The sequence below is a fragment of the Triturus cristatus genome, chromosome 9, assembly GCF_964204655.1.
Source record: "Triturus cristatus chromosome 9, aTriCri1.1, whole genome shotgun sequence".
NCBI classification, from domain to species: domain Eukaryota; kingdom Metazoa; phylum Chordata; class Amphibia; order Caudata; family Salamandridae; genus Triturus; species Triturus cristatus.
The window spans coordinates 1,248,463,986-1,248,486,984 of NC_140592.1; positions in this window are offsets into that span (position 1 = coordinate 1,248,463,986).

Sequence of the window (22,999 nt, forward strand, 5' to 3'; positions counted from 1 at the left end):
CCCTCTTTCTCTCTTCTCTCTCTTTTCTCTCTCTCTCTCTCTCTCTCTCTCCCTCCCTCTTTCTCTCTTTCTCTCTCTCTTTCCCCTCTCCCCTCTTCCTATTACTCTCCCCTCTCTATCTCTCCCCCCTCTTTCTCTCTTCCCTCTCTTTCTCTTCTCTCTCTCCCTCTCTCTCTCTCCCTCCCTCTCTCTTCCCCTCTTTCTCTCTTCTCTCTCTCTCTTCTCTCTCTCTCTTTCTCTCTCTCTCCCTCTCTCTCTTCTCTCTCTCTCTCTTCTCTCTCTCCCCCTCTCTCCCCCTCTTTCTTGCTTCTCTCTCTCTTCTCTCTCTGTCTCTCTCTCCCCCTCTTTCTCTCCTCTCTCTCTCTCCTCTCTCACTCTCTCTCTCACTTCTCTCTCTCTCTCGCTCTCTCTCTCCTCTCTCTCTCTCTCCCTCTCTCACCCTCACTCCCTCTCTTTCTCTCTCTCTCCCTCTCCCTCCCTCTCTCTCTCTCTTTCTCTCTTGCTCTCTTCTCTCTCTCTTCTCTCTGTCTTCTCTCTCTCTCTCTTCTCTCTCTCTCCCTCTCTCTCTCTCTCTCTCTCTCTCACTCTTTCTCTCTTCTCTCTCTCACTATCTCTCTCTTCTCTCTCTCTCACTCTCTCTCTTCTCTCTCCTCTCTCCTCTCTCATGCTCTCTCTTCTCTCTCTACCTCTTTCTCTCTTTTCTCTCTCTTCTCTCTCGCTCTCTTTTCTCTCTCTTGCTCTCTTCCTCTCACTCCTTTCTCTCCTTCTCTATCTCCCTCTCCTCTCCTCTCTCTCGCTCTCTCTCCCTCTCTCTCTCCCCCTCTCTCTCTCCCTCCTTCTCGCTCTCCCCGCTCTCGCTCTCTCTCTTCTCTCACTCACTCCCTCTCTCTCCCTCTCTCACCCTCACTCCCTCTTTCTCTCTCTCTCCCTCTCTCTCTCTTTCTCTCTTCTCTCTCTCTCTTCTCTCTCCCTCTCTCTGTCTTCTCTCTCGCTCTTGTCTCTCTCTCTCCTCTCTCTCTTCTCTCTCCCCCTCTTCCTCTCCCCTCTCTCTCTCCCCCCTCTTTCTCGTCTTCTCTCTCATTCTCTTCTCTTCTCTCTCCTCTCTCTCTCTTTGTTTCTCTCTCTTCTCTCTCTCTTTGTTTCTCTCTTCTCTCTCACTTCTCTCTCTATCCCTCCCTCTTTCTCTCTCTCTCTTTCTCTCCTCTCTCTCCCTCTCTCGCTCTCCCTTTTTCTCTTTTCTCCCTCTCTTCTCTCTCTCTCTGTCTCTCTCCCTCTTTCTCTCTTCTCTCTCTCTTTCTCTCTCTTCTCTTTACCCCTCTCTCCCTCTCCCTCCTTCTCTCTCTCTCACTGTTCCTCTATTCTCTCTCATTTCTCTCTCTCTCTCCCTCTTTCTCTCTTCTCTCTCCCTCTCTCTCTCCCTCTTCCTCTCTTTCTCTCTCTTCTATGTCTATTCTCTCTCTCTCTTTCCCTCTTTCTCCTCTCTCTCTCTCTCTCTCCGTCTCTCTCTTCTCTCTCTCTCTTTCTCTTTCTCTCTCTCTCCCTCTCTCTCTTTCTCTCCTCTCTCCACTCTCTCTTTCTTCTCTGTCTCTTCCCTCTCTCTCTCCCTCTTTCTCTCTTCTCTCTCTCTCCGTCTCTCTCTTCTCTCTCTCTTTCTCTCTCTCTTTCTCTCTCTCTCCACTCTCTCTCTCTCCTTTTCTCTCTCTCTCTCACTCTTTCTCTCCTCTCATCTCCTTCTCTCTCTCTCTCTGTCTCTGTCTCTCACTCTTTTCTCTCCCTTTCTCTCCTCTCTCTCTCCACTCTCTCTCTCTCTCTCCCTCTCTCTCTCCTTCTTTCTCTCTCTCTGTCTCTGTCTCTCTCTCTTTTCTCTCCCTTTCTCTCCTCTCTCTCTCTCCACTCTCTCTCTCTCCCTTTCTCTCTCTTTCTCTCTCTCACTCTTTCTCTCCCCTCTCTCTCTCACTCTCTCTTTCTTCTCTCTCCTCTCTCACGCTCTCTCTTCTCTCTCTTTCTTGCTCCCTCTCTCCCTCTTTCTCTCTTTTCTCTCTTCCTCCTTCTCTCTCTCCCTCTCTCGCTCTCTCTCTTCTCTCTCTCTCTCTCTCTCTCTCTCTCACCCTCACTCCCTCTCTTTCTCTCTCTCTCTCCCGCTATCTCCCTCTCTCCCCCTCTCTCTCCCTCTCTCTCTCTCCCTCTCTCTCTATCTCCCTCTCTCTCCCTCTCTCTCTCTCCCTCTATCGCTTTCTTTCCCTCTCCCTCTCCCCTCTCTCTCTTCCTCTCCCCTTTCTCTCTCTTCCCCTCTTTCTCTCTTCTCTCTCTTTCTCTTATCTCTCTCTCCCGCTCTCTCTCTCTTCTCTCTCACTCTCTTCTCTCTCTTTCTCTCTTCCCCTCTTTCTCTTTTCTCTCTCTCTCTTCCCTCTCTGTCTCTCTCTTCTCTCTCTCGCCTCTCTCTCTCTCCCTCTGTCTCTCTCCCCCCTATTTCCCTCTTCTCTCTCTCTTCTCTCTCTCTCTTCTCTCTCTGTCTTTCTCTCTCCCCCTCTTTCTCTCCTCTCTCATCTCGCTCTCTGTCTCTCGCTCCCTCTTTCTCTCTTCTCTCTCTCTCTCTTCTCTCCCTCCCTCTCTTGCTCCCACCCCCTCTCTCTATCTCCCCTCTCTCTCCCTCTCTCTCTTTTTCTCCTCTCTCTCTCCCTCCCCCTCCTTCTCCCCTCTCTCTCTCCTTATTTCTCTCTTCTCTCTCTTTTCTCTCTCGCTCTATCTTCTCTCTCTCCCTCCCTCTCTCTCTCTCTCTACGACTCTCTCTCTCTTTCTCTCTTCTCTCCCTCTCTCTCCCTCTACGCCTCTCTTTCTCTCTTCTCCCTCTCTTCTCTCTCTCTCTCTCACACTCTACTGCTTTCTCTCCTCTCTCTCTTCTCTCTCTCTCTTCTTCTCTCTTTGTCTCTTCTCTCTCTCTCTCTCTGTCTCTCTCCCCTTTTTCTCTTCTCTCTCCTCTCTCTCTTTCTTTCTCTCTCTTCTCTCTCTCTTTCTTTCTCTCTTCTCTCTCACTTCTCTCTCTATCCCTCCCTCTTTCTCTCTTTTCTCTCTGTCTTTCTCTCCTCTCTCTCTCTCTCCCTCTCGCTCTCCCTCTTTCTCTCTTCTACCTCTCTACCCCTCTCTCTCTCTCTCCCCCCCTTTCTCTCTTCTCTCTCTTTCTCTCTCTTCCTCTATTCTCTCTCATTTCTCTCGCCCCCTCCCTCTTTATCTCTCTTCTCTCTCTCTCTCACACACACACTCTCCCTTTATCTCCCCCTCTCTCTTCTCTCTCCCTCTCTCTCTCCCTCTTTTTCTCTCTTTCTCTCTGTTCTCTGTCTCTTCTCTCTCTCTCTTTCTCTCTCTCTCTCACTCCCTCTGTCCCTCTTTCTCTCCTTTCTCTCTCTCTCTTCTCTCTTTCTTCCTCTCTCTTCTCACTCTCCCTCTCTATCTCAATTTCCTCACTCTCTCTCCTCTGTCTCTCTCCTCTGTCTCTCTCCCTCTCTCTCTCCCTCCCCCTCTCTCGCTCCCTCCCTCTCTCGCTCTCTCTCTTCTTTCTCTTTTCCTCTCTCTCTCTCTCTCTCTCTCTCTCTCTCTCTCTCTCTCTCTCCCTCTGCCTCAACCTCTCTTTCCTAGCGCTGTCCTACTTAGAGTCTAATTACAAGTGGATGCAATTGAAGAACCCTCCCCCCACCAATTACCTTTTACACAGAATGCAGTCATTAGAGGGTGCGCAGTCCACACGCACTTCCATATTGCAGAACTCAACACAGGGATAACACAAATTGTACATGTTCTCCCTCATTGCACGGAGCGCAAACCAGCATTTTGCACCATTTACCCTCCTGGTGTGTGCCAGGTTTTACCTGGGTCAAACTGGGGCAGGTTGCACACGATTTGTAATCCCATCTCAGCGGAAATAAACAGTTTGAGACTAAAGCCAGTTCACCTGCCCACTTGTAACCAGGGCTCTAGGCTTACTTTTTCCTCCTGGCCCTTTTCTTTATCTGTTGCTCTCTCTTGCTCCCCCACATCCTCACTTTCCTTTCGCTCTCATTTTTCTTATCTTCTTTCCCTCCTTGAACTATCTTCTCAGTAGAGCTGGGCAAACCCCTGAAAGCGCGAGCCAGGCTGGAGCAGGATCCCCGGCTCTGGCTCAGCTCGAGGTCCTCTTGGACTCTCCAGCCCAAGGCGAGCTGAGCTTTTCTGCTCTCTGCCACCTGTGCTCTACCCTCATGGGCCAAGAATTATTGACTCCGTTGTTTCAGAGGGTTTACATGTAGCCTCCATTTTAGATTCTTGTTTTATCGTAGCATCTTTTTCTAATGGTGATTTGCACATGTTTTCTCGAATACGCGAATGTGCACGCATTTATTTCCAACAGACATTGTCACCCGGAAGTCTGCATATTTAGTTCCAGGGTTTCACATTTCAGAACACACGCATTGTATTATTCTCTGTGCTCGTAGGAGACGACCCTTCTGCTTCGGACTAATTAACATGTAGGTCTGCACCTCTGGCACAATGTGATACGCTTGCTGCTTTATTATTTAAACAGCATCCCTGCTGAAGTCGATGAGAGGTTTACTTTCCGCCAGCGTCATCATGGAACTCTGCTGTGACTGAGATGCCGTTCCGCTGTCTGCGACCCTCATCCTGAGGAGGAAGATAGCTGTACACTCAGACGGAGGTTCATTCATTAGTGCACTGAGCCTGGCTTCTTGATATACAGTACGAAGGTATGGGTTAGGTGATTCCACCAGTTCTGGCAGATGTGTACTGCCAACATGCTCTCTTTAGCATATAGAAACTAGTAATAGGTAGGAGTAACCTTAGTAACATTATGAACAATTAACATGGTTGAATTGTTTGTGTTTTTCACCATTGAAATAATGCTAATAATCACAGTTCATGTTTTATATACAAAACTTAGAGCTTCTCAATAAACGTTTGAAAATGCAATATCATATCTTTTCTTTGTAACATTTTGGCCATGCAAAAGTGACAAACGAAAGGAAATCTGTTCCCACGATTTCCTTGGGAACCTGAGAGTCATGTTCTAGGTTACTGACAACATCTATAACTTTGTACGGTTAGGAGTTTAGAAGCATTTGTAATTTAATAAAAAAAGGAGTTTAGATGCAGTACTGTGAGCTAGCCAAACAGACTGACATTTGCTGATTATATAAGAACACTCAGTCTCTGTATTATGTTTTGTTCTTTTAAATACACAGTCCTGCTAGATTTGTAGCAATCGAATAGCAGTCGTAACCTTTGTTGTAAGACTGGCAAGAGAAACTTTTGATGTGGAACTAGAAAACCTGGGATCAATCCTGGCTTCTCTGCTTCATAAACAATTGAGTGATCCTTGATCAATATTTTATTTTACCAAGCCTCATTATTTTATGGTCACGTATGTGATTACCTTTAAATATGCAATTTTAGGATGTGTACTGTACGAAAATGTCTTGTGTTTGATTTATTAGACTATAAGGTTGTTTCATCTAAGAATCTAGGTCATACATTATGGCCAGGGCCACTGGAATTATGCGGCAGGGAAGTGCCAAATTGTGCAGCAGGGGTGACTAAATTATGCTGCAAGTAAAGAGAAATTATGTGGCGTAATGCAGCACATTTTGTGATGGTATTCATTATTTAGTAATTGTTATACTTATTCTAATTGCCTTGGCATAGGTTGTACCTCATTACTACTAGTTTAACACACAAATACAGCACTAAGTGAACAGAAAGGTGACCAGTCAACCTTTGCAAAGGTCCTTCAAATGCCCAGCAACGTGTTGCTGCGTTTTCAGTAACTTTTGTGTGAGCTATAAATACATTTTTATGTTAAAATCTGTAGATTATGTAGCAGATTATGGATTATGTGGCGAATGTGACAAATACATAATTATGCAAACAATCCCGGGGCTGCATAATCGCGTGACTTTAGTGGCCATAGTTTTGGCGTACACATCATACGTTTTTTGCCCCTTAATTCACCAATGGCGTTGTTTATTTGCTAGCTCGCCCACCTCCCACTATGGCCCTCCAGTTCCTATTGCTCCCTCATCTACTCTCTCCATTCCATCCTTTGCCTGCTCTGTAATCCCCCACCATGCTCCCCCCACACCTGCTCTCTCTTCCCCTCACTCTGTCAGATCCGTTTCTGAAATATGCCCTCAGTTTGAGCGCCCTGCAGTCATGCTCAGCTCGCCCCTTCCCTCCTCATTGTTCATGCACCGCACTCTCCAGATTCACCCCTCATCCCACCTCTCGCCTCTGCCTCGCGCGCCTCCAGAGGTGTTCTCTCCATCATGCAGCGGCGGCCTTGGCCGCAGCTGCCGAAGGCAATATTAATGAGAAATATTAAAAATTAAAAAACATTGCTTCTACCCTCAATCCACATAAAAAGTGACCTCTCTGGTCACCGACCCTGCCCGCCTGCCTGGCCTCCATCAGTCTTCCTCTGCAGCGCGCGCTCTTGGACAGGGAGGCGGCCATATTGGAGGCGCTGCGGAGAGCAGCCTACTGCTGGAACAGGGAGTGGGCAGGGAGGGCCAACGAAAGACTTGTTGGGCTGGGGAAGTCAGGAACATGTCGTAGCACAGCTGGTTGGGCTAGGGAAGTCAAGCGCGTGTCATAGCACAGCTGGTTGGACTGGGGAAGTCAGGTACATGTCATAGCACAGCTGGTTGGGCTGGGGAAGTCAGGTACATGTCATAGCACAGCTGGTTGGGCTGGGGAGGTCAGGTACATGTCATAGCACAGCTAGTTGGGCTAGGGAAGTCAAGCGCATGTCATAGCACAGCTGGTTGGGCTGGGGAAGTCAGGTACATGTCATAGCACAGCTGGTTGGGCTGGGGAAGTCTGGTACATGTCATAGCACAGCTGGTTGGGCTGGGGAAGTATCGTACATGTCATAGCACAGCTAGTTGGGCTAGGGAAGTAAAGCGCATGTCATAGCACAGCTGGTTGGGCTGGGAAAGTCAGGTACATGTCATAGCACAGCTGGTTGGGCTGGGGAAGTCAGGTACATGTCATAGCGCAGCTGGTTGGGCTGGGGAAGTCAAGCGCATGTCATAGCACAGCTGGTTGGGCTGGGGAAGTCAGGTACCTGTCATAGCACAGCTGGTTGGGCTGGGGAAGTCAGCTTCATGTCATAGCACAGCTGGTTGAGTTGGAGAAATCAGGTACATGTCATAGCACAGCTGGTTGGGTTGGGGAAGTCAGGTACCTGTCATAGCACAGCTGGTTGGGTTGGGGAAGTCAGCTTCATGTCATAGCACAGCTAGTTGGGCTTGGGATATCAGGTACATGTCATAGCACAGCTGGTTGGGTTGGGGAAGTCAGCTTCATGTCATAGCACAGCTAGTTGGGCTTGGGATGTCAGGTACATGTCATAGCACAGCTGGTTGGGTTGGGGAAGTCAGCTTCATGTCATAGCACAGCTGGTTGGGCTGGGGATGTCAGGTACCTGTCATAGCACAGCTGGTTGAGTTAGAGAAATCAGGTACATGTTATAGCACAGCTGGTTGGGTTGGGGAAGTCAGGTACCTGTCATAGCACAGCTGGTTGGGTTGGGGAAGTCAGCTTCATGTCATAGCACAGCTAGTTGGGCTTGGGATGTCAGGTACATGTCATAGCACATCTGGTTGGGTTAGGGAAGTCAGCTTCATGTCATAGCACAGCTAGTTGGGCTTGGGATGTCAGGTATATGTCATAGCACAGCTGGTTGGGTTGGGGAAGTCAGCTTCATGTCATAGCACAGCTGGTTGGGCCGGGGAAGTCAGGTACATGTCATAGCACAGCTGGTTGGGCTGGGGAAGTCAGCTTCATGTCATAACACAGCTGGTTGGGCTGGGGATGTCAGGTACATGTCATAGCACAGCTGGTTGGGCTGGGGAAGTCAGGTACATGTCATAGCACAGCTGGTTGGACTGGGGAAGTCAAGCGCATGTCATAGCACAGCTGGTTGGACTGGGGAAGTCAGGTACATGTCATAGCACGGCTGGTTGGACTGGGGAAGTCAGGCACAAGACACAGCAAAGATGGTTGTGTTTGGGAAATCAAAGTAAATGTCACATCAGCGCTGGTTAGGCCGGGGCAGTCAGGCGTAGCTGCCATCGGCCTGGCGCTGCTCCATCCTTATGGATACGCTAGATGCAGTAATCTTTGTGTAAGTCTCCTTTGGAAACTCCAGAGGCAGTGATCAGGGTCAGTACCTCCTTCAGCGAAGACCTCTCACACCCTGACCCTTTTAACATACTACTCTGCTGACCTTCTACTCTCTGATGACATATACTACAACGTATGTCAGAAGAAGAAGAGTGCTCACCTTTTAGTCACAATCAACAATTTTCAAAAGTGCTCAATGGTGAGATTTTGGTGTGCCGACTTGACTCGTGCTTTGCCCCAGTGGCACGGATATTAAATTCTATAATTATCTGGTACGTGGTCACACCCCAGTTTCAAGGAGCCGCGGTCGGTAGTATGAGTTGCTGCAGGGAGGGGGAGGGGCAGGGTGGGGGGTAGTAAACTATGGATTACGGAGGTTTACAGGTAAGTAAACATATACATTGATAAAACGAATTTTGTTGCGTGCACTGCATCCTCGTTTTAGTAATGTGTATGTTTACTTACTTGTAAACCTCCGTAATCCATAGTTTACTACCCCCCACCCTGCCCCTCCCCCTCCCGACGTCACCGCCCTGCAGGAACTCCTACTACCGACCGCGGCTGGTTTCAAGGCACATAGCCATAAAGACAACAGTCACAAAAGTAATCCAATTTTCATCCAGGTAATCCATTTTAAGCAGTGTTTTTAGGTCGAGCATACAAGACCTCTTGTATATACTTTAGTATATACTTATTATATAATTATTTGTGTATGTGATTTGTGGGCTCTGGAGATCAGCCCTAGGACTTGTCTGCTTCCGCTTAGGGACTTTTCTTCTGTTCAACTGCCTCTATTTAACTTTCTTGATAGAAAACGACCAGCAGAGGTCAGTAAAATACCAGAATCACTTTAGCATTCTCTAGATTCCAGTCCATAGAAATTGACTTCCACGAGCACCTGTAGACAATATTTGTTTTCAAATCTTGTATTTTCAGTGATATGACCACCGAAGGCCCTGATTTTATATTAAAAACAGAGCATTGGATTATACCATTTCCAGCTGAAAGGCAATATTTCTCTCCATGTGTTCCCATACCTGGCGTGTCACGCAGTTTGGTGCTTACTTTCCCTCCATGGTAAAGAACAGTAGATGTTTCAGCGCCCAGACTAATATCCTGCATAGCTAAATACATATAAGGTCCCAAAGGCAAGACCGATTGCATTGCAAATGCTTGTTTCCAATATTCTTCTTCCATGATTTCTAAGATCACACAGAGGCAAAGTGATTTCAAACTTTGAATGCTCAAGAAATACCCATACAGGCTTTATTCAACAGCACCTAAGAATTCACATCTCCTTCTGGGTAATCATTCAAATATCCACCCGACGCATTTCGGGCAGTAAGTCCTTCATCAGTGATAACTGTAATAAAAAAAAGCCCATCTTCAACCAAGAGTAGTATGAAACAGCTATAAAAAAATGGCACCATATGCACCACGCAATTCATAAAGTGAATACACGAACCTCACCAGCACGTCGTACTATAGTCAATAACAGCCCAAAGTCCGTGCTCAGTTTGAACCAGAATTATTAAAAAAAACTGAACCCAACAGTGTTTGATGGTAAAAATGTGGTGTGCTATTACACCGAAAATGCAATGTGCCCCTTACCAAACGAAAACTTGGGGCATATTAACAAGGGCCTTATCTCCGCTTCTTTAGCTTTAAAAGCCAAAAAAGCGAAGATAAGAATATCGCCCTATCTACAAGGGGATGCTAACATGCATTAGCGCATGTTAGCACCCGTTTTCCGGACGTCTCGCTTCACATCACTAATGAGATGCAAAGTGGGCGTCACTGGGCGTACCCCTGATGGACTACCTTGTAAATTATCACTAAATACACATCGCGATATTTACAAGGTGGCCCTCAGGATTTTAGCAGACGTTAGTTTTTGGGGAAAACCGCGGTTTTCGCCAAAAACAAACATCTGCTAAAATCCTGACTTAGCTATACTTACCATTGGGGGTGGATTATGCTGATACGACCACAGGGTCGTATCAGCAAGGCTATCGCCGTTTTCCATGGAACATCGCTGGAAAACCAGCATTGTTCCATGGAAAATGGCAATATCCCCTCTATCGCTGGAATTTTTATCGCCTCGGTGATACGCATTGTTAATAACGCGCTAACCAGTCAAAAAATTCCAGCATTAGATGGCGATAAATAAAAAAGCGCTAATCCCGCGTTGCGATATTTATCGCCGTCTATTGCTAATATGCCCCCTTGTGCGCAAATTCATTTTATAAAACTTAGCGTGAACCAATCACCTCACAGCGCTGCAGATGTGGAGGGTGAATCTCCAATCTCTCAGCGCCGTGGCCGCTGGATGTGGAGTCCATCAGGCAGACAGACAGACAGACAGACAGAGCTGTGCGCAAGGGAAGCTGATTGTTAGTGGACCCATTGTAGACACCACAGGTGAAACCATTAAACATCCCGTGCATTTTAAACACACCTCGTGATGGTGAAGCAAGCAACGACCATGAAATAAATACGTAGACTCCGGCGCTCCAACATACTTTGCACAGAAAATTAAACCCTGCTGAGGAGCGAAATTGTTCAGTGGTTGAAAAAATGAATTTCTGAAAATAACCTGATTGGAATGATTGAAACTGCTGAAGCTTACAGTCAGGCAATAGCAATAGTAAACAATGATACAAGCAAACACACTGATGTGAAAAAAGCGGTTTTGTGATAATGTGAAGGCAAACAGCTCTCTGTGAATGGTTGTACAATGCTTCGGTGATGAGAAGATGGCTCCCCAGAAGCCTCCGAGAGGGTATTTGGCTTTTATTTAGGGTGCAGCCATTAGGAGGGACAGAAGTGTATTTATTATGTCAAAGCCAGAAGTAGAGCGCACACCTTATTTTACACATAATCAACACTTTTCAAAAGTGCTCAGTGGCGAGATGTTGGCGTGCCGACCCGGCTCTCGCTCTGCCCCTGTGGCACCGATATTACTCCCCAAAATCATCCGGCGCGTCGTCACACCCCAGTTTCAAGTCGCAGAGCCGTAAAGACAACAGCCGCAAACGTAATCCATTGTCATCCATCTTTATAATTTTGGTTCAAACTGAGCACGGACTGTGGGGTGTAATTGACTAGGGTACGGCGTGGTGGGGATGTTCGAGTACTCACTTTATGGATTGCATGGTCCATATGGTGTAATGTTTATGGCAATGTTTCATACTACTCTTTGAGGCCCTGAAGAGCCCAGCCCCTAGGGCCGATATATTTATATAAAGGGGAGGGATGCGTGCAGCCCCTTCCCAAGCCTCCTTGAGGCCCCGTGGACTCCATCCCCTGGTGTCGATCTCTTAATTGGGTGGGGGGCATGCGGTCCCCCTACCTGAGCCATTGTATGACCCCGGAGTCCTCATCCCCGGGGCTGGATCCGTGGCGGTGTCCCAGGGAGCCTAGCCCCTGGGACACCGCAGTCTCCCTGCCCGCAAGAGCGTGGGCACAGAAGTATAATGGACTCCAACCCAGCAGGAGCAGAAAACTGCTCCCGGCTGCTAGAAGCTATCATTGCTCCCTCCCGTGCTCTCGCGGTCAGGGAAATCTAGAATTGCTCCCACTTGGCAGGAGTAAATGAAAACTACTCCTGCCTGGTGGAAGCTATCATTTCTCCCTGCCCGTGCTCTCGCGGTCAGCGAAATCTAGAATTGCTCCCACTTGGCAGGAGTAAATGAAAACTACTCCTGCCTGGTAGAAGCAATACACTACTCCCTGCCAGTGCTCTCGCGGTCAGGGAAATCTAGAATTGCTCCCACTTGGCAGGAGTAAAAGAAAACTACTCCTGCCTGGTAGAAGCTATCATTTCTCCCTGCCCGTGCTCCCGCAGTCCGGGAAATCTAGGATTGCCCCTACTTGGCAGGAGTAAAAGAAAACTGCTCCCTCCAGGGGGAGCAATGACAACTCCCGTCGCATCGTGGATGGTTGCAAGCAAAAGGGCCAGAGGGGCTGCAGGGAATCCCTCTGCAGTTTGTGGGCTGACATGTTAAAAATATATTTAATTTGTTTCATGATAATCACTTTTGCTAAACATTGCACCGTGTGAATTAATGAAATATGCATTTGATTATAATTATTGATGATCTTTTAAAAAAAAATATAGGTCTGCTTCATATATTTCGTATACCGACCCCTTCATAAAGCCAATGGGCCACTTATTATACTTTGGTTTTGTGACCCTTTGACATAGTCAGTAGGCCTGCCTTACTTAAAATGACATCCTTTATTTTGTAACAGCACATAGGGAGCTGTGTAACATCACATAGTAAGCCGTGCGTGCCCGCAGGGTTTTGAGCACCAGGCCCGATGCCCAACCCCCCACCGCCCATGGCCAAATGGAGGCCAAATGGAATTGGCATAACATTATGGTAATACATTATTATTTATGTTTAAAAAAAACTAGAAATACACTGAAAAAACAAAGGTTAAAGTGGCATTATAGTTAGGATTTGTAATTAGATCTTACTGTATATTAAAAGGACTAGAAATTCATTGAAAAAAACAAAGGATAAAGTGACATTATAGTTAGGATTTTTAATAATATCTTACTGGATAAAAAGATGTTATAGTTAGGTGAAAATCTCAGTTAAAACATACTGTTGTAAACAAACAAAGCCACTGAAATTCACCAGTTACAGTTACCTCCAGTAACTATAACTCATGCCCTAAAGTAGCTATAGTTCATGCCCTCGCCAGGCACTGCTAATTACTTCCCATTTTACATCACTCCTGACAAGTTCTATGACATCATCGATAACATCACGGAATCATCAGAAATAACATCATGACTGACAAGACTCTGCTTGGCCGGAATGCACGTTATAGTTACTTTACGGCACACATTATATCTACAGTCACCTGTGAGAAAAGGCTTTGACTGAAACACGTTGGGTGGGAGCCATTGTCCGTTTGCAATTTGTGTCTGAAACTATTCTGTAATTTCGTTGGAGAATTTTACACAAAATTCAAATTGCTGCCCGGGCCCATTGCAGACCGCTGCCACAAGAGACAGGAGGGTTTCGGGGCTTTGTTCGTTTTTCTCTCTATATATGTATATATATTACCTACTGGCAGTCGCACCTTCCCTTTGTATGTGGCCGATATGCGTTCTCCTGCTACCCATGGGAACCGATGTTTCTTCTTTGCTTTCTGTATATTTATTCTTTGATGGTGCGTTTGAGAATCATGATGAATATGTATTCAATGTACACCTCTCATGACCAGTCTTACAGATCTTTGTCATGTGGCTGATGCTCAGGGCACACCGTGCCTGATTAGGTTGATTATTGTATTTTTCACTGGTGTTACTTGCGGGTGAGGAGGCTTCCCCCGTCAGCATTTCCATTTCTTTGGGTTTATGATATGCTGGTCCATGCCCACTGAGAATGAACAGGCCTTCTGCATCAAGTCTGTTCTTGTAATTTGATGTATGTGCCCACTGGGGCTGAATGTATCTCATTGCCACACCTGCATGGCAAATTGCCATTCTTTCGGGCATGTTGATGCAATCTAGCAGCCCACATACACTTGTGAGTGTTTTCCGTTATGCTTGCTCAGACTCCTCATGGCTTTCACAAGGTTGCCATACAGCTGGTTACCAGTTGGGGAGGTTTATGCCCACTGAGGCTTAATATGTCTTCTGCCTTAAGTCTGATCATGTAATGTGCTGTGTTGTAGATGCCCACTTGAGCTGAATTTGTTTCACCCCCACACCCGCATGGCATAGTGCTATTTCTTTGCTGTACACAGTGATGTGGTTTAGTGGCCCACTGATACTCTGAATAATAGGGACAATGTATAAACTGTTGATGATGAGAGGGTCTTAATATATATGCATAAGTTTACCTTGCCTATATTTATGTATCACATTATGGTTTGTACCATTCTAAAACGGCCAACTCGTTTCTCCTTGTTGGAAAGTGGGTTATTGGTAGGGTCAAATGCAGGTCTGCCACTGGCAATAAGGCCACTAACACATGGTAGGATCCAGCATAGGTCTTAGAAAATTATTCCTATGCTCAACCCTTGGTAACGTGGCTACGAGCAGACAGGCATAACTTCAAAGAGAGGTATATAAAGCATTTAAAAACACCATTTCAGTAAATAATTAAGACACAACACATAAAAAAAATCCAACACCAATGCATAAAAATAGGAAATATTTGTATCTGTAAAATGACACCAAAGTGTCAAGAATCCAATGTAGGGAACCGGAGATATGAATTTTCAAAGATTTAATAAAATATAGCACTTAGAAGATTATAGGACGGTTTTGTGATACCTGCTCGTGATTGACCGGGGCAAAGTCAAAGTTTCAGGCCGGGCGTGATGGAGCCCTGAGCGGCTACAGCTCCCGGCAGGTCCCAGTCTCAGGTTCTACATTCACACTTAGAAACTTTTCTGGAGCTTTTTCTCGCGAGGCCCCTCGAAGCTCCTAACCAGTCCGGATTCGTGAGGGTTCGCCGGCTTCACTTGTGACGAGGTCCCGGTCAACTTCCCTGGAGCGGACTTAAAAAATATTTCAAGATTGCTTCAGCGGGACAACCCAGGAATCCAGGTCGACACGCGATGGAAGGCAGGCGGCTTGGCTTTCGCGGTTGCTCCTGGTCACCTGTTCTACGAGTGGACTTAGAAACGTTTCTGGAGCTTTTTCTCGCGTGGTCTCTCGATGCTCCTCTCTGGAAGTTGATGCGACGTAGCTTTTAGCGGGACGAACCTGAATGGCTTGGCTGGCTCACGGTTGAAGGCAGGCGGCCTGGCTGGCCAGGTTGAGTCGGTCCCACTATGGAGCTTTTTTTCAAAGTTTCTCCAAAGTTCTCCAAACTTCTTGAGCTTCTTTCTGAAGTTCCTCAAAGGGTCCCAAAGTGTCTCAAACTCACTCCAAGGGTCTGGAAGCTCCAAGATGGTCCTTGAAAGTTGAGGACTTCAGTTCCCACAATCCACTGGTACAAAACCCCACAAATCCACTGGTGGTTCTCCCAGTTGCGGAATTAGTTGGTAATGTTCCAGTTGAGCTCTTTTCACCTGTAGCTTTCAGTTAGTCCACTCTTTACTTCTTTTCCAGCAAGGTAATCCACAGGGCTGCAGTTTCAGTTGGTGCAGTTTTCAGAGGTCAGGCCTTAGAATTCTTTGCACAGCAAAATCTTCTCAGCAGGTCACTTCTTGCTTCAGTAAGTTTCAAGCAGCAGATCTGGAGGGCTCTGCCCCTCTCAGATACTTATTCCAAGTTCTCTGTGTCATGCAGGAAGTCACTTCTGACCAATGGGAGCAGGGTAACTCCTCAAAGTTATGACCACATCCTGAAGAGTGTGGCATTATTTTGTCCCAGAGTGCATCAAATCTTCCAAATCCATAATTGCTGATTTTCCAGCAGAGAGTCAAGACCTGGCTAAACACCCCCATCCCCCCGGGGTGGCTTATTTCCTTAGGCTCTCCCACTACCATCTGCACATACCTTCCTTAAACCTAGCCCTGACTCTGGGTCAAAAGTGTAAAAGTGTAACTGACACCCAGGCCTCCACTCTGCCTTTGAAGAGCATGGTTTACGACTCCACCCCCTGGCCTGGCATTCCTATGGAACAGCACACTGTCCTCCCAGCAGAGCTGGTAACCCCAGGGGCTCTTTATCACCTCTTCAAAGCGGCCTGGCTAATCCACTTAACTCTGACCAATCAGGGCAGACCACTGGAAGGCTGAATTTGGACTTACTAACAAGAAAGTCTTATAACTTCTTGTATGTACACTTTAGGAGAAATTCAACAATATGATATTATTGGATTTAACAATACTATTCTGAGAAGTCTTTGAATGGTAGCTCTATCTCCTTCCTATCAGGAGTTATTATTTAATAACTTCCTGCAATGTTAACTCATAGGGCCTGGTATTTGCAATGGGGAAAATGACTTGGCCCAGTTTTCTAGCACCAGGACTTATAAAAACATATTTTATAAGTATTTCCCTAATTTCTACAGGACCCCCACCCCCTGTGCGACTAGGGGAGGCTTCAGGGGTTCCGAATCTGCAGAAATATTGCAGATCCTCTTTCCACAGTGCTTCTAGCATCAAAGTTGAATTTGAGCAGCACTTTACCACAATGTGGGAAGTGAAATGTGAAATTTCACTTTACCCAGGCATATAAAAAGTCATTTTATAAGGGTGTACCTTATACATATCTGACCCCCCACCGCGGGGATACCTAGGGGAGACCCTGGGGGCCCCTAATATGCCAAAACATTGCAGGTTATCCATTTTTAAATGCCCCTACCACTAAAGTCGAGTTTGGGCACAATTTACTTTTTAAAAGAAGTCTTGGCACCCAGGACTGTTTTTAAACTGACCTCAGGCTTCAGCAGTGCACACATCTAAGTGCAGAAAAAGCTGCTGGCCTCTAAACTGCCATGCCCCAGGGTACTGCGGACTTCTAGGTAGTTTCAATACCCTGCCCTATTATATACTAGGAGCTTATGGGGTAGGTCATGCCAATTACAGAGGTACCCCACCATACCATAGTGTACCCTAGTGTATGTTAGGTGTTTTAACTGTGTTCTAATGTGTTCCTTTCAGCTTGGCACTGGCCCTGGGCCTGGTTAGGCAGAGCCCAGGGTCAGTCAGAGTCAGTTACCACCAGTACCAGTGAGCAAAAAGTTTGGGGGTGCCCAGGGCACAGGATGACTTTACAACACTCCTGTTCCACTATGTTTTCCTTGCGACCCAGCCATTTTCTATATTTACTTATTTGTGTACTTACTGGTGTTGGGAATGCAATGCTTGACCTGTGAGCAAGGCGTGCAAGACATCGAAACGCATTGGGTATTGTGTGGTGAACGTTTGCACCAATAAAGTACGGAATTGAAGTAATTGTGCTGGACATCTTCATTGCTCTGTTTCTTTGATCGGAGCTTACTATGTGTGTGTGTGTGTGTGTATGTGGATATATTTATACATATATATATTTACCCATAAGTAATGTATACATGTTTAAGCAGGTTTAAAGAATATCTATATATTTTAAAAACCATAGTTATAATACATATTTGCACAAAGAAATGCACATATGTAGATACATTCAAATAATCAAATTATAAATGTTTCCATACGTAGGGATATGCTGTACATTTGTGTTTGAGTATTGTATTGTGGTTATGTGGGAAAGAGTCAACTCTTGAGTAGCCTTCTGAGATGAGATAGTTATCCATAGATCTTATGTTTGTACCACCTATGTTTTTTCCTTGTATGGTGGGGTTTTGAGGTGAGGTGATAATCTGGAGCAGAGGTTCATTTGTTGAATGTATTTGGTGATTTTATTCCTGATGAAAATCGGTCCTGTTCCCTGGATTTTTTTGTGGGTGACACAAAGCAGCTTGAAGGAGGATCATCTGGCAATCAGTAACCAATGCAGGGCCCCGAAGGCAGGGGAGATACTAATGCTGCTTCCATCAGGTAGGAGCAATCTCTTGACCTGTTGATGCGGGCAGGGAAACAGATTAAAAGCCTGATCCCAGCCAGCGGGAACATTTTTAAAGCTCCTGCCCGCTAAGAGCAGACTTTGTGTTTGTTTACGCTAGATGGGAAATTAAAAAATGCTATATATATCTACATGTCTCTATATATATCAGGGACGTTATAGTTAGTTGGACATTTGACTCATTTAAAACCAGAGAAATTCGCCTGTTATAGTTAGTTGAGCTAACTATAACTTGCGCGCCCGCAATGCACTGCTGATGATGTCACATATTACATCACTCATGACATGATCAGTGACATCACTGATGACATCACTAATGACATCTCAAATGACATCAATGATGGCATCACTGAGTACATCATCCACGTGATAATCTGATGCACATACTGATGCCCTAATATAAACTTTGATACACCCATTCTAAAATGCAGACTACCATTTTTGAAACTATATACTCAACAATGCCATATACTACATACCACTCACTGTTTCCTAGGTCTACACACACATCCAGTCACTTATACATGTAGTTACTCATCAATACAGTAGTATAATATGCACTCATATATCTATACATGCAGTCACACTCCGCCGCTCATCCATAGAGTTAGTCACACACCTAGTCAGTAATGCAAACAATCAATCACATATGTATACAGTTATACACACCAAGTCCGTTATTTATAGACACACTATATTACTTATTTATAGAGATACTGACACATATTTACTGTCTTATACAATTAGTGGTACAAGCAGACACTCGTTTATACACAAACTTTTCAAATAACTTACTCTCATGTATAGTCATTTATATAGTTCAACACTCACATATAGTGCCTTAAAACATATGTAGTTAGTCACACATATACCACTGAGACATTAATTCACTCACCAACACACCCATACACACAGTAACTCATCCATAGAGCCCTTCCCAGATGCGCTTTTGAATCCATACAACCAGTGAATCACCCACTCAGACATCTATGCACAGAGTTATACACCCCCCCACCCACCCATACAGACACTCAGGGACGCATACAGATACTCAGACAACAAATCAATAACCCATATAGATACTCATGTAGCTAATCAGCAACCCATGCAGTTGCTTACACACCAACTGATAGACTAATACAGACTTTCTCACAGTGTAGTCACTAACCCATGCATTCAGTAAGACATGTTCAATCACTCACTTATACAGTCAGTCACACACCTACTAAATAATCCCTTCAGGCACTTGTAAATGCATTCATTCTTCAATACACCTTGGCATAGATATATATGAAAAATATTTAAACTTTATAGAAACATACATTCACTGGATGATGTCATCAGTGATGTCATTTGAGATGTCATCAGTAATGTCATCAGTGATGTCACTGACCATGTCATGATTGATGAAATATGTGACATCATCAGCAGTGCATTACGGGCGCGCAAGTTATAGTTAGCTCAAAAAACTACAACAGGCGAATTCCTCTGGTTTTATATGAGTCAAATGCTATAAAGTCCCTGAAACCTATGGTTTTTTCAGTGAATTTCGAAGGTTTTTTAAATGTTAATTTCATATTTTAATGTTTATAAAACCTATATTTTTCTATGTTTTTTTGTAATATTTTACAACTCTATTATACTTCTTTTTTTTTTTAACTTTAAAAATTAAGTCATGTTTTATATCTTCCCCCAAAAATATGTATATCTTTTTTCTTTTTTAGAAAACTACACTCCCATACCGGTAGTGTACCAAGCTCCATCACCACGCGAATCCTATCCGCCATATTGCTAAACTCGTAAAGGATGCGCATTTCGTATCTGACAAATTCGTGGCACCGTGTCCCGCATAACATCATATACGTATGAGTTCACGCCAGCTGCTACATAGGTATCCGACGGGTACGCAGTACCAAGCCACGCGTTACGTCATGTACGTGTGAGGTCTCGCCCGCTGCGCGTTGCGTATGTGACGAGTGCACGCTGCCAGGCCCTGTGTTACATCATAGCCGTATGGTGTCGCGCCGGGTACGCCATTCCCTCGTTTTTTTTATGTCTCAAAACTATATATAAATAACTTTAAACTGTATATGAGAGCAAGCGATAATCTAAAATATTTTAAACATTTATATATTTCTAACTTTAATAAACTTATATTATGGTAAATATATTTTCTCCAAATCTTGTCGGGTGCGGCCTCCTTGCGCCCTCGATCCGCGACTGCCATGTCACCTTAAAAAAAAGCATTTGATTAGTTCATAACATTTCCCATTGTAACAGTTGGAGGACCCCATCCATTTTACTCATTCTCTCTACAGCGTTTGATGAGACACACCCCTTCAGCTTAGAGAGCTTTTTTGAAAAGTTTTTTTGATGTGTACACATATCTTCTACTACACACAACATGCAATCATCATCTTAATCAATATTCATGGTCTGTACATTAGCCTTCCACGTGTGATCGCCAAGCATCTCAAACATTACATCAAAAATCAAATGTGTGTTACACGATGCCCCTGGTGTGTGTGTGTGCACATTATTGTGCTGCCTTTCGGCCTGGGTATTGCTGGCCCGAAGGGGTTTCATCCGCCACGGGCAGAGTGCACATCCTAGATCACATGTGACAAACAGTAAATAGTAATGTTCACATTTGTATTGCTGTATTCTCTGTTGTCAGGCTTTACCAGTATAGTAGTGTGTCATATCTGAGACTTTCAGATTCACGTTTGGCATGCATTGCTTAACTATAATGAACGTTATCACTATTTATGACGTAGCCTCACTGCTGATCCTCCCTCCATCCGAGCACATTCACATGTGTGCGCTTCGCGATAGCAACACTTTCAATAATATCGCACACCATTCACATGAGTGTCTGCGCATATCCCCAACCTTGACAACGACATGTGATGTTGGCCATTCAATGTTTTCGAACAGCATCTCATTAGCGATAGTTGCTGCCCTCCCGGTACATGCTACATTAATGTAAATTGCGCATTCTACGACGTCAAAACTGCAACAGAAACACACATAAGTACACTTAGTGGCCAGGCAGGAACTGAACAACGCCCAGGTCCCTGGAACTATTATTCACACCCCTACGCTCGCCTGCCTCAGTTCTTCTACACTGCCTCAGGTGATATGGCCGCATCCACCTCGCATATCACAATGCGCAATAAAAAAAAGGGATCGATGAGGCGAACACCATCGTCGCAATCAACACTGCACCTGAATTGTGAACACTGCTGCCCGTCGTGTTTGGACACACAACAATGACAGCAGGTGAGCAGTGGGGCCTTGGTGCACAGGGGCTGTAATTGAGCGCGATGCTGCGGGAGGGGTGGGGTGCATCAGCCTGGGTGCGCAGGTACTGTTGAACTATGCTTAAAATGGCCACTGAGACTCCATTTCGTGTTGCCATGCTCTCGGCAACCTGGTGAAGGATTGCTTTCTATGTCCCTGTTAGAACTTGCTTAACCCTCCTCGCTCCTTGCGGTTGAGCCGATTCCAGAAGCTGCTTGTGTACCTGGCCCCCCCGGTTGTGCCAGAGACTTAGCCACATCCTGTCCACCGTTGGTAACTCAGCCTCTTACACCATCAGCTGTGCTCCATGACCACGCCATTTGGGCGCTGAAGCAAGAGGTTGTGTACATTGTGCAATCAGAGACCGACGCTCTCTGGCCATGATTACGCCACCTTAGACTGATGAGGAACTTGTTGGATGTTTAAAGGGTGTGGCTAGTGCTATAATTATGTGTGCGCTGTGGAGTGAAGCAGCAGTCTCCGTAGAATTGTCTTTGTACCATTCTGGCACCCTGTCCTTAGCTCCAGCTAATAAATTAAATTTACTTTCCTCCACAGCTAAGTTGTCCTGGTCTCTTTGGTAATGCATGAGTAATCAAGGTGAACCCGTAGATTCTAGGTGTCCCCTGCACCACTGGCTTTGACCCTCCAATCGGGAGGGGTCTCTAAAAGCCGGTTCTACAGTACAAACAAGCGATATTGCCCTTCTTAATAATGTGTTCTCTGACCTCATTCAGTCACATGTCTGTCTCATTTTAAGGACCTGCTGGACCGTACTGTAGGCCTGAGCCAGCGGGCAGCGCTGCCCTACAGACACGTGTTGAGCGCAGTGCTGCGGGAGGGGTGGGGTGCATCAGCCTGTGTGCAAAAGTGCGAACAACCGATGTTACCCTGCGTACCGTTGTGATCTCTGACCTCATTCAGTTACATCTCTGTCACATTTTAAGGACCTGCTGGACCGTACTGTAGGCCTGAGCCAGCGGGCAGCGCTGCCCTACAGACATGTGGCGTTGGCTTTTGGGGCACTGTAGTGAGCTGATTACCAAGTGTACATGCACACAGGCTTGCGCCACTGCATTACACGCGCACATTATACTTCTAGCATGCGCTCTGTTCCTTTGTATGTGAGCGTTGGCATAACATATTATTATTTAACATTTGTGTATTCTCGTGCACTCCAACTCCTCTTTGAACCACGATTACCACTAATAGTTCGAAGATCGTACTTCAAGAAGGATGCACTCAACTGGTGTTCTCTATTAACGTTGAAAGAAACCTTCATTTACCTCAAGACGTTTCCAACATTATATTTTTTCCCCCAAAATGGGCGGAGCGGGTGCTCACCTCGTGATGATGCCCTGGGCATTCTGACGCCTTCCACCGTGATATCAAGACACTGTCCCCGACCTGAGACCTGCTGGGCCACCCTGATAGCGGCACCCCAGAGTTGGAGCTTGCACCGGCACGTCCTTGGACACACCAGTTGTGGCAGGTGAGCAGTCAAGCCTTGGCGCGCAGGAGCTGCAATTGAGCACAGTGCGCGGTAAGGGGCTGGGGTGCAGCAGCCTGGGTGCACAGGTGCAGGCAAGCAATGTTGCCATATATAATAATGTCATCTCTGGCCTCATTCATACCTCTGTTTTATTTTAAGGACTTGCTGGGCCGCACTCTTTCTCGTGGACCCCAGCGTCCCAGACACACGGGTGACGGGAGGTGAACAGTGAGGGCTGGGTGCAGTAGGCCAGCACTCTGTCTCCTCCTCCCTCTGTTCTTTTTCACTCTCCCTCCCCTTCTCCCTTCCACCCACTCGCTCTCTGTCCCATTCTCACTTTCCTCCGTTCATTCTCACTACCTTTCTTTTTCTCTTAGACATGGCACACATACTTATGGTTTTTTTTTGTCTTGCAGGTTTTGTACGCTCCTTCCGGAGGAGTACCACCCACTTCTTTCATGTTTTACTGCTGTTCTAATAAAGTTACATTACCATTTATTTGTATTGTGTTATTAAAAGTTATTTTTTTTACCAATAAATAACTGTGTATG